This window comes from Lontra canadensis, unplaced genomic scaffold (assembly GCF_010015895.1).
Source record: "Lontra canadensis isolate GAN:19392208 unplaced genomic scaffold, GSC_riverotter_1.0 scaffold30, whole genome shotgun sequence".
NCBI classification, from domain to species: Eukaryota; Metazoa; Chordata; class Mammalia; order Carnivora; family Mustelidae; genus Lontra; species Lontra canadensis.
The window spans coordinates 4,641,475-4,653,715 of record NW_022631024.1 but is presented as its reverse complement, the minus strand read 5'-3'; the positions used below and the strand labels follow the sequence as shown (position 1 = coordinate 4,653,715).

Sequence of the window (12,241 nt, the reverse complement as noted above, 5' to 3'; positions counted from 1 at the left end):
CCAGCAGGTTATCCCAGGCTTCAAGGTTTTCGAGGACAAGAAGAGAGCATGTCTGGACACAAACACTTACTTTTCAAGTCCCTGCCCTTGTCATTTTTTTTGGCTTTGTCTTTTGGCCAAAGCAAGCCATGCAGCCAACTCTGATTCAGAGGGAGGAGGGATAGACTTACCTCTTGACGGGCATCTGCAACGGCACAGCTGGGTGGATGGAAGAAGAATTGTTGATGGTTTAGTCGACTTACAACTGAGTTCTGAGGACAGATGGGCAACGAAACCTGAGTGTGGCCTTGGGAGAGAGAGTGGTGTGAGCGAGAGCAGGGAGGCATGCTTCTACGGGGACGGAATGACCACTGGAGACGGCGGGCATGGCTCAGGATGCTGACTGGTCACGAGCTGAGCCATCGAAAGCCACGTGGTATGAGCTGGTGCTGTTTTGCTCGATGCTGCAGGGGTGCGATGGTGGGATGAGGGTGAGGTTAGGGGACAGGTGGATCCATATGTTCTCATGTTAAGAGACCTTCCCGTGGTTCCTCCCACTTCCGGGTCTCAACCTCTTTTCCACCCACTGTGCCTCAGTTTCCCATCTGTGAAGTTGGAGTAGAAAGTCTCAGCCTCTCAGGCCTTGAGATTTTTTCTTATTAAAGATTTTTATTTATTTATTTGACAGAGAAAGAAATCACAGGTAGGCAGAGAGAGAGGGGGAAGCAGGCTCCCCACTGTGGGGAGCCTGATGCAGGACTCGATCCCAGGACCCCGAGATCATGACCTGAGCTGAAGGCAGAGGCTTAACCCACTGAGCCATCCAGGCGCCCCTCAGGCCTTGATTTAAAAAAAAAATTTTTTTTGAAGATTTATTTATTGGTGGGGAGGGGCAGAGAGAGAATCCTCAAGTAGACTCCCTGCTGAGTGCAGAGCCTGGTGCGGGGCTCTGACTCGGGACCCTGAGATCATGACCTGAGCTGAACCCAAGAGATGGACATTTAACTGACTAAACCACCCAAGCACCCCTTGGGCCTTGATTTTAATCTTACATTGACCCATATTTTCAAGTAAGCCACTGTTGCCAAAAAAAAAAAAAAAAAAAGCTGAGATAGGAGAGATAATAGCAACTCTTGGCCCAGAAGACTCTCATGACCTAGCAAAGGAAATGAGACTGGTGAGGTTAGCGAACCAGGGAAGGGAGTTGAAAACCTGCCAGAGGAGCTTAGAGCTCAGAGGAGGGAGGAAGAAGGCATCTTGGGCAGGTTTGTTTGGAGGAGGTAATTGAGCTGGATTTTGAAGGACGGCGATATCTGTGTTGCGGAAGAGGAATTAGGGCATTTCAGGCAGGAAGTACAGCACAGCGGAAACTGGGAGGCCACAGTGTGGCTTGGGGCTAGTGGACTGTGGTTCCCATACAGAGGCAGTGGGTGTCCACCGGCATCTGGCATCGGGACGAATTAATCACGGGAAGGGGTGCCTCCACGTCCAGCATCTCCCGCTTTGCTGCAAGTAGCTGTTGGCATCAGTAGCAGCTCTGTGCACCCTCTTAGTTTCTGTTGGGCTGCCCGTTTAGTTTTTGCAAGTTTCATTTTTCCTCCCTCGGCCCCAACACTGCATAGCACCATACAGTCCTGACTCACCCCATTTTATTATCTGTCCGGTGTGAACCCAGGCTGGGGGGCTCAGATACGGAATCCTCTGGGTTGAGGTGAGAGGGTTGGGGAACCATCATGGTAGGAGAAACTCTCATGGTAGAATCTTTAGTCAGGGCTGAGGGAGCGCTGGAGGTCCAAGGGAATTCTACACCCTCCCCCCTTTCTGGGAAACCACTTTTAGGAGTCCGAGAGGTTCCATCTTTCACCTCTGGCCTGCCCCCACCCCCAAATCTTTGTCTCTAGCCTCCTTATGATCCTTGAAGAACATTAGATTGTGAGGCTGTCTGACCTTGGGCAAGTTGTTACCCCTCTCTGGTCTACATTGCCCAGTCAGTAAAATGGTGGATTAGATCACTGATCTCCATTCCTTTACGCGCCTTCATCTGTGAGGTTTTCTATGATTCCAGGTTGAAGCCAACAGAGATGACTTAAAAGGGGTGAGGGGAACTGGGGCTCCAGACAGAAGGGTCCTAGATACTGTTTCCAAGTGAAGCAGGAAGTCTGATCTGTAACCTCTGCCTCGTTTTTCTCTGTAGTTGGTACCATGCCATCCCCCACTGCTGTTGAACACCCTGATTCTTTTCTCGACAGTGGTGAGATAGACAAGGAGTGACGAGAAGACAGACAGCTGTCAGGGAACACGCAGGTGCTAAGTGCTGTGCTGGCTTCTTCCAACATGAGTCATTCTTAGTTCTCAGGACGTTTGTCAGAGATTGCTTTCAGGATTCCCATTTTCCACATGAGACAAGTGAAGCTCAGGGGGTAACCCTAAGTTTGTAAATGTTTCCCAGGAGGAAGGAGCAAAGTGGTCTTAAAAACTTAATTCACGGGGTGCCTGGCTGGCTCAGTGGGTTAAAGCCTCTGCCTTTGGCTCAGGTCATGATCCCAGGGTCCTGAGTGCAGAGCCTGGTGCGGGGCTCTGACTTGGGACCCTGAGATCAGGGTCTCGAGACCCTACATCAGGCTCTCTGCTCAGCGGGGAGCCTGCTTCCTCCTCTCTCTCTCTCTACCTGCCTCTCTGCCTACTTGTGATCTCTGTCTGTCAAATAAATTAAAAAAAAAAAACAACAAACTTAATTCACCCCCAGACAGAATGCTTCCTATACCTCTCCCAAGGCAGATGTGCATTTTAAAAACAGAGAGCTCAACAGAAACACTCAACCCCAGTGGATGACTTCTTCATGATGAAACGTGTGATCCAAGCATCTGGCTGACTGGGAGGTGCTGTCCTGGTACCTACATCACACCCCCAGTGTGGACTTGGTCCCTCTTGTCTTTTCACTCAAATGTGCAAACTCCTTTTCTCAGCCTGGTTAGGAAAGTGGGGCGAACACTGAATTTGGAGTAAGGGAAACGGAGCTTGAATTCATGCTCTGCCCCTTACTAGATGGGGGACCATGGGAGAGGCCAGTCCCGTGCTGGGACCTCAGGCAGCACATCTGAACAGTGGGTGTCCTTCTGTCCCCCTTATTCATGTGGGTTTCCCTCCCCTAGCTAAGTGCCCGGCACATAAACAGGTGTTGGTCCTGTTTAGTCCCTGTCCCCATTCTTTTGGCTCCCTCTCACTATCAGTTTGCAGTGTTATGGAACAGGGGAGGGGGAGAAAAACTCATTGATCGTTTGGGTGCATTAAGGTAAGAAAAGAAAGTGAGAAACAGTGAACACAAGGAGAAACCCAAGGGCATATAGTGAAGCTAAACAACAAAGAAAGACCAGGTGAAAAAATGCAGCAAGGAGCGAGGTAGATGGTTCAGGAGAGAATAACCAGGAGTAATACGATCCAGTTCCAACCACTATCCATCTATTTTCAAATGGAATTTGAAGCGATGTGCTCTTCTCCCTTGCCGATAACTCTTAATTCTCTTCCCCTCCCTTATTTAACTGGATATAACTGTATTATTTATCTCTACTGGGCGGCTAGGGAAAACAGGTTTTTTGTAAAAGACACAGTTCCCCAAGGAGGCGGGAGGGGCCAGGCTGGGGGTGGGGGGAGGCCAAAGGCAGAGGTAGCTGACAGATGGGAGCGAGGAAGAAGAGGGTCTAAGGTACTCCTGAGGTGGTGTTCTCCACCTGCCACTGCTCTGACTGTGTCCCAGCCCCACCCCCACCCCATCTCTCCACCTTCTACCCCCTCCCCCAAGCAGCCTCCCCAACTGCATACCACCATGATGCATCTACGGACATGTAACCTGGTCTGACATCAGGACCTTGTAGACTTATAAAATGTCCAGATTATAGACTCTACCTGCTTACCTTGTCCAGACCCCTGAAAAATGAGGAGCATTAACTCCATCCTCACATGTGTTCTCGTAACACCCTGTGCATGCTCTCGTGGCCAGTACCAGAGGATTGTCCCCTTCATTGATCTTCCTTTTTCTCCTCTCCCAGATTGTGATTTTCTTGAGGGCAGGGAACTCATAAAACGTGCAATGAGTGATGCATTCATTCAACAGACATTTACTGGGTACCTACTGTATGCTAAGCAGTGAGGACAGCAATTAGCTAGACAGACACGATCTTGCGCTAGGATTGAATGAATGATTGATGGGTAAACGGATGAAGAAACCGAAGGAGGGCAGGATGGTGTGTTGTTGCTGATTAGTGTCCGTGGAGGAACATCCATCCCAGAATGGAAGGTCTGTGAGGGCAGCAATCAAATTGGTCTTTTTGCCCAATCTTTTTCCCACAGGACCTAGCACTGTGCCTGGCACATTTTAGGTGGTCAATAAATATTTATGGATACTATATTACCTTTTTGAAGATTTTTTTAAGCAATCTCTTCACACAACATGGGGCTGAAACTTACAACCCCTAGATCGAGAGTTGCACACTCTACTGACTGAGCCAGCTGGGTGCCCTATGGAAGTTAGATTCTTGAATGGTGGGGATAATGAGTGCATTTGCTTTGAGGACGAAGTGTGGGGCTTTGCAGATTTCCAAGCACATTGCGAGGCATGGCTTTATTTCCTCTTAATTCTATGTTAGGTGTGATATGAGTAAGACAGCTGGCTCGAGTTTCTTCCTGCCACACACACACGCTTTACAAATAAAGAAAATCATCGAGGTTTTCATTTATGGTATTTGGAGAGCTTCATTAGCCTCTAAACGAGGGCTTGGTCTGATTGCATGAAGGAGCCTGAAGTGGGACCTAGTATTTCTTATTCTGCCTGGGAGACAGCCTATAGTTAAGACACATCCGTCCCCTCTTTATGTCCCTCTCTGCAGACCTGCTATCTAGCCTTCTGTCTCTGTTCCCTCTATAATGATGAGCCTCTGCCTTTTCTACTGGCTTCCTCCCACTGGACCCTTTGCACACCTGCAATCCCGCCTTTGCTTTTGTGCCATTCCTCCATCCACCATGCCCTCTGCTACATGGCCACTTGTTGAAATCTTGCCCATCTGTTAAGAATCCGCCACAAAGAAACTTTCTAGATCCCGCCAGAAGTCCTCTCCTCTCTTTCAAGCTTTCTACTTTGACTTCTAGTTATTTATGACATGTTTTTTCTCCGTTCGTTGGTCCAAGCTCCTGAGGATAGAATCCTTCAATGCCAGATCTCAGAAAAGGTTGGTTGGCTGAACCTTTAAAGTGAGCATATATCTGCAACTAACAGATGCAGAGGTAATGTATATTCAATGTAGAAAATGTAGAGAAAAATGAATCAGATCATGATTAAGATCACCTCTGATCTCACCATTTGAAGAGCACTTTCTTGATGATCTGGTGTATTTTGTTCCAGTCTATTTCTTTCCAGCCGTATATATATACATACTTATGTCTAAACAGAACCACGGAATTATCTATTTTCTATATAAACTTCCTATCTCCATGAGAATCGCAAACTCCTCGAATGTTTAAAGTCTGTCTTTCTCTTCATTTGCATTCTCTTGGGTGTCTAAACTTGAGCCAGATGTTAAATAAATTTCTGTAGTGTTGCTCTATGGGAATCAAGCCATCATGGCTGCCCTGAGATGGCGTTTCTTCTCTGTGTCCTCTTGGAGTGCCCACTTGAATTCAGATAACGGGGACAGCCCAGCTCAGCTCAGCAAACGTTTACGGAGCCCTCTGCCCTGCATTTGGCAACTGTCTCAGGCACTTGGGTACACAAATGGCTCTGATATGTCCCTGCACTGGAGTCCAGTGAGAGAGGTCAGCTGTATAAACATACCAGTTTTAACATGGGTAAATACCAAACACCGCATAGATAAATACCAGAGACCAAGGCAGTGGTAAAATACGGTGTTACAATAGTGCGTATGAAGTGAGACGTAATACCTATAACTGGAATGCTTAGTGAAGACCAAGATCGAAGGTTATCTCATTTAATTATCTCATTTAATTCTCATGTTATCTCATTTAATTCTCAAAAGAACTCTATGAGGCGGGTCTTATTATCCTCATTTGACAGATGAGGAAACAGGCACAAATAAGGTAAAGAGTCTGTCCAAAGACACACAGGGGAGCTGGGATTCAAATTCCAGTAGTTGGTCTCTCAGGGTCTGTGATATTACATAGAACACCATATTCCCTCTTTATGGAAGTGTAAAGGAAAGTCTAGCTCATATGGGGGTCACTGATCTTCCAGAGAAGGTATGGGGTTGAGTCGCAAAGGCTGTCCCAGCCTCTGAAGAGGCATCTTCAGTTGAGGCAACTAAATGATGTGCTATAAAATTAAACTGATTTCTCTTGGCCTTAAAAGAAAAAAAGTGGGGGCACCCGGGTGGCTCAGTGGGTTAAGCCTCTGCCTTCGGCTCAGGTTATGATTCCAGGGTCCTGGGACTGAGCCCCACATCAGGCTCTCTGCTCAGCGGGGAGCCTGCTTCCCTCTCTCTCTGTCTGCCTCTCTGCCTACTTGTGATCTCTCTCTGTCAAATAAATGAATAAAATCTTTTTAAAAAGCATCTTCAAAAACATTGAATTAGGAAAGAGCGTAGTGGATGTGGAGATTGCATAAATATTTGATCAGATTTAATGTGTCAGTGCACGGAAAGGAGTGAAGAGAAGTAAGGGAGGGGAGAAATGCAGGGGCCAGGCTCCTGAAATTAGATTTTATCCTGAGGGGAGTCAGGAGCCATTGAAAGATTTCAAGCAAGAAAATGATGTGGTCAGATTTACAGGTTAGAAACTTAATCCTGGTAGTCATTTGCATGATGGTTGGAAGGAAGCCTGCAGGTAAGCATGCCAGGTAGGACCTTCCAGGTGGTCTCCACTGGCCCCTTGAGATCCATGTCTCACCCTTTTCTCCCTGCTGAGGGCCCTGGAAGGCTGACCTGAATGATTTACTCTACCCTTGGGTGTTTGGTTGCAGTTGGCCCACGTGAGGCACCTGCAAGAGATTAGCAGGTAGAGGGAGAGTGAGATGGGGGCGTGTATTACCCCACCACACCCATGATGGGCCATGCCTTGTCCGTAGCCAGCATATTCTACTGGAGGCCGAAGCTCCTGTCTGGCAGTCCTTTCCAACGGCTGTGGCTGTTTCCTGGTTGTACACATCTCCCTCCCGTCATCCCTTCAGGCCTAGGGTGGTGACAGCTGCTTGCTGTTGCCAACCTTGAGATGCTCCAACACTGGTTTGTCTTAATTCTACCCGTGATGATTAATTTTATATGTCAACTTGACTTGGCTTAAGGGATGTCCAGAGAGCTGGTAAAACATTATTTCTGAATGTGTCTGTGAAGGTGATTCTGGAAGAGACAGGCCTTTGGATCAGTAGACCAAGTAAAGGAGAAAGGCCTTTATCAATGGAACTGGGCATCACTCAACACACTGAGGGCCTGATAGAACCCGAAGGTGGAGGAAGGGCAGATTTGCTTTCTGCTAGAGCCGGGACATCCATCTTCTCCTGCATCTTCTCCCAGCACTCCTGGGTCTTGGGCCTTGGGACTCAGACTGGGATATGTACCATTGGCTTCCTTCATGCTCAGGACTTAGGTTTGGACTGGAACTATGCCGCTGGCTTTCCTGGGCCTCCAGCTGGAAGGCGGTAGATTTGGGGACTTTTTGGACTCCATAACCATACAAGCTAACCCTTCATAATGAGTCTTTTTCTATATATCTCTATATGTCCTGTTGACTCTGTTTCTCTGGAGAACCCTGACTAATATACTTCCAAAGTCTGTAAATAGCCCCATCATTAAATACTTCTCAGTGACCTCACTGAGTGTGTCTTCTCTTCTGGGATGAGACCCTGACTGGCGCAAGGCCATTTGAGGTGTTCTACAAGAGGGATGATGAAGGTCGGCATCAAGGCAACCTCTGTAGAGATGAAAAGGAGGGTGTGCATGTGAGATCTGTTTCCCAAGGTCACTCAGCGGGATGACCCCCATGAATGCCGGAACAGCTAATGGCAAGGGCGGTTGAAGTCAACATCTCTGCCTTCCTCAGTTCCTTGTACCTAGGCAGTGAGTTCATCTCATGTAATGTCTGCTCCCCACCCCCCCGGGTGAAGCAAAAGACTATTTGCAAACTCATCAGAAGCGCTCTCCGGCCTTCTGCGAATTATCTGCTGGAGGGTCAGCGGAGCCGTGGAATCAGGAGGCGGGTTAGTTAGCCACTTGGGAGATGTTACCAAGATGGCTGGTGATCAGAAGAGCTGCTTATTTTCATAATGACCTTCAGGAATTAAATAAAAATACAATGAGTGCCATAGATTAGGAAGAACAAGCCAATTAAAAGCACAACACGCCTTCGGGAATTTTTATTTCTTTTCCAGGAGGCTGAAAGGCATCTGTGGCTGCTGAGGCAGGATGGCGGTCTACCCAGAATCACTGATGAAGGCTGATCCTCTCGCTTGGCTTTAGCGGGGCGGTTGAGGGGATTTGAGCCTATTGAATATTTCACGAGTTGCGGCCCTCGGGGGGAGAACAGAGAAAGGTGAAAAGGCAATCCCTGTGTTCCTTTATGATTCCAGTATAAAACCTCGCTCTCTGAGGTGGGAGGGAGGCAGGCGCTGGAGTCAGCCTACCGCCGGAAGGCATGGTGCACCAATTCTCCCACTTTAATATCTGCTGTTTCATTTTATATTCATCATGTCAGCATAATCTGCCTTTATGGGAATCGTCTTGGTTCCTGACCAAATGCGTTTAGTCCCCCTTTTGCTTTAAGTTTGATTGTAATGTGACTTGAAGACTTCAGTGAAATGTTTATATGGAAGGACTTGGGGAAGAGAAAGGGGAAAATGCAATTGGAAAATCAATCATCAGGGAATTTCAAGAGCTAGCCTTGGTTATGCTAGTATTACTTTGACCTGTTTTTAATGGACACAAGACTGGCTCTCTGATCAAGTGTATTTCGCTGTTTCCCGACCGCACGCTGAGGAGAATATACTCTGTCTCCGGGATTCAAGGCCCTTAACCCTGCGTCTAGAGTATATTTCCAACTGATGTCCCGCCACACTCCTTACACGTGTGGCTTCAGTGCCCTGAGATCCTGAGCCGCCCAGGCCGTCTCTATGCCTCCTTCTCTCCTCTGAAAGCCAACAATACACCCATTCTCTGTAACGCTCATGGTACCATGTTTTTAGAGTAGCTCTTTGTCTCGAAGCTAGGAGACTCCTGTCACACCTTCATAGTCTCAATACACCTTTACTTATTCTTTCTTTAATTCTGTAATGAGGCTTAACAATACCTCCATAATCTTATTATGGGTGTGTGTGTGTGTGTGTGTGTGTGTGTGTGTGTTCATCATTGGCAATTTAGTAATTTTTCACTGAGCACTTGTGTGCCAGGCACTTTTAAAACCACTTGAGATATGGCAGGAAATAAGTGAGGTCTCTGCTCTTCTGGGGGGACAGGCATTAAACACATGTTTCAGAAAATACATATGATTCATTTCTAATAGTGATAAATGCTATAAAAAGGTTTTGTAAAGGGGATACCGTAGAGCATAGATGTGTGTGGAGAGGAGAATTTCAGCTAACCCTGGTGGAGCCTCTTTGAGCAGGTGTCACTTGGACTGAGAGGCCAACGCCAAGAAGAAGGTGACTTAAAGGTCTGGGAGGACAGTTCCAGACAGACAGGACAGAGAGTTCTTATGCCCTGAGATGAGAGTGAACCTGGTCTGTTTGAGGAACAGGTGTGAGTCCTGCAGGGCTGGAGCACCTGAGGAGGGAATGCTGGTAGCAGGTGGGTCAGGATAATGTGCAGGGTTTGGGGCCATATTATATAGGCAGGTGCGCATGTGTGGGCACTGAGATGCCAGCTGGGGAGTGGGGAGAATTTCTGCCACTAAAGGGTTGAGTTTCCTGAAGGCAAGACTGGGCCTCATTTCCCTCCATGTTCTGAGCTACTAAAGTGCCCACAATTGAGTAGGTCCTCAACAATGTGTGTTAGATGAGTGAACACACACATGTGAATGAATGAATGAATGAATGGATGGATGGATGAATGAATACAGGAATGAATGAGTGAATTGTGAAAGACTACATGAGGGGATGAGTGGTGAATGAATGAATGAGGGAATGAATGAATGGTGAATGAATGAATGACGGAATGTGTGAATGTGGGGATGAATGGCTGGTCCTTCTGCTTCCACCGGGGCAGTTTTCTCTCTGAGGCCCCATGGCCCTCCTCCCCACCTCAGCAACAGTTCTCTTCCTTTGTAATAGAGTGAGTCCAGAGCCGATCTCTGTGATTCAATATTTACTGTGTTTCACACACTGTTATTATCATTTAACGTTTACTGTCTGCTGACTGTGCACTCATCGCTGTAGCAAACAAAGAGCTCAATCTAGTTTTGGTTCATGGGCTAATTTAGTCAAGGAAAAGGAGATGTTGCAAGAACCACCAGCATAGTAGCAATTGTGCGGACCGGACATCTACTGGGTCCAGCTGGGCATCCGTTCACCAGTGACCTGAAGTGAGGGACTGACTCTGGCTGCTCCTCTGTTTCCTGATCTGAGCATGGCGGGGGTGGGGTGGGGGCTTCTCTGGTGGTGGGATCTTGAGCACAGGCTGCAGAGAGCTCCAGGAGTGAAGACTGCAGATTTCGGCAAGCCTCCCTGTACTCTCTGCATCTCCTTGATCCCAGGCCTTGGCAGTCAGACGCGGCTTGGCCAGGGCTTGCCCTTCCACTGGCTCATGAGTCCTTCTTCGTGAGCTGCTGGACGAGAGAGCTATTTGCAGGGTAACCAGTAGCCCGGGGCTCTCTGGGCCTCCGGTTCCAGGCTTTGATGCATGGAAGGAAACATGAGTGAGGGACTGAGCACGCTCATTTACCATAATGTCTTCACCTTGCCTTGGCCCAGCTGGCTGGCAGCCAGAAGAAGCTGATGCCAGTGCTTCGGGTGCTGAGGCCCGGAGGTGAGGCGGTGGGGGGAGAGAAGGCCCTGGAGAGAGACCCGCTTCACACCCTGGGCTCCCAGCCAGTCTCCTTCCCCGGTGTCCCACAGTGAGCTCTTGGTGTCCTTTGGGGCCCCCGTGTCCCAATTACTGGTGAAGTCTTGTGGTTATCTCCTTCCCCACTTGACTCTTGGCACAGCAGGTGAAGCCCAGGTGGGTTTTCACTTGGGCTCACAACTCACTACATTCAGGTCACCTTGTCTTTTCCTTGGAATGAGGTAGAGGCTGTTGAGGGTTTCGAGTCGAGGATTGATGGGAGCGAACAGGCTGGGCCAGGAGTCCTCCGGCTTCTGGGTGAGAATAGACAGAAAAGCGAGGGAAAGAGGCAGAGGGGTGTCCTGTTAGGAAGCCCATGTAGCTAGTCAGGCAAGAGAGGGTGGTGCGTTGGCCCAGGTGGTTGCAGGAGAAGAGTCAAGAAGGGATACATTCGGGGTGGTGTTTGAAAGGTCTCCTAGTGGACTGGATTAGGAGTGGGAGAGAAAGCAGGCACTCAAGGCTGTCTCAAGGATTTTTCCACCGCAGCTCAAGGGTGAATTAGATCCTGTACCTGTTAATAATAACAATGATAATAAATATTAATAGCAACTTTTTATAGCCCTTACTAAGTACCAGATGCTCTTCCCTAAGGACTGTTGATTGTGAACCTTAAGGAGTGAGTCTGTGGGGAGTGGGAGATACAAGAATAATTCAGTAGAATTTGGTGAGCAGACATCATCTCTTCAAGGTGACTGTCTTTCCTTCCGCGTCTCCAGGGGCTGCAGAGTGGGGTACAAGGAGAGCTGCTTGGATAAGGAGTTCTAGCTCAGCTTTCCTATCGGTCCTCCTCAAGTGTGTCTGTGTGTGTGTGTGTGTGTGTGTGTGTATACACACACATGTTAATGAGATCTGTGGTGATTGTGGGAATACTGCCCCTTGGTCAGCTCCGTGTCTTGGGAAGATGGTCCAGAGCCCCAAGCCTCAGACATTACTGTGGTTACTTTTCTGCAGTGGAGTGCCTCTGTCTCTACGGTAACTCTTGCTTGAATGAAGTCTTGGTTATTCTCCAGGAACCACCCTTCCTCTTTCTTCATAAGATACCATGATAGGCCTTCCTTCTAGGATATTTCCAGGGTCGCAGTCCCTCCAGGAGGCAGCATGATGAAACGATGGTACGATCTTACTGTGGGGACCACCTGTGCTTGCCAACGCCCCCATCCTTCTCATTCAAGAAGAGGCTATGTTGGTATGGTTATATTGGAAGGAAGTACTGTTAGAAGAATAATTTAAAG

At 48.1% G+C, this 12,241-nt stretch overlaps 1 protein-coding gene across 3 annotated transcripts in view; it reads left to right on the top strand.

The window, feature by feature from the left end:
• The window catches only part of ASTN2 (astrotactin 2), an 851,408-nt gene that overhangs the window by 109,825 nt on the left and 729,342 nt on the right, over positions 1 to 12,241 (top strand). The gene's annotated exons all lie outside the window — the stretch shown is intronic.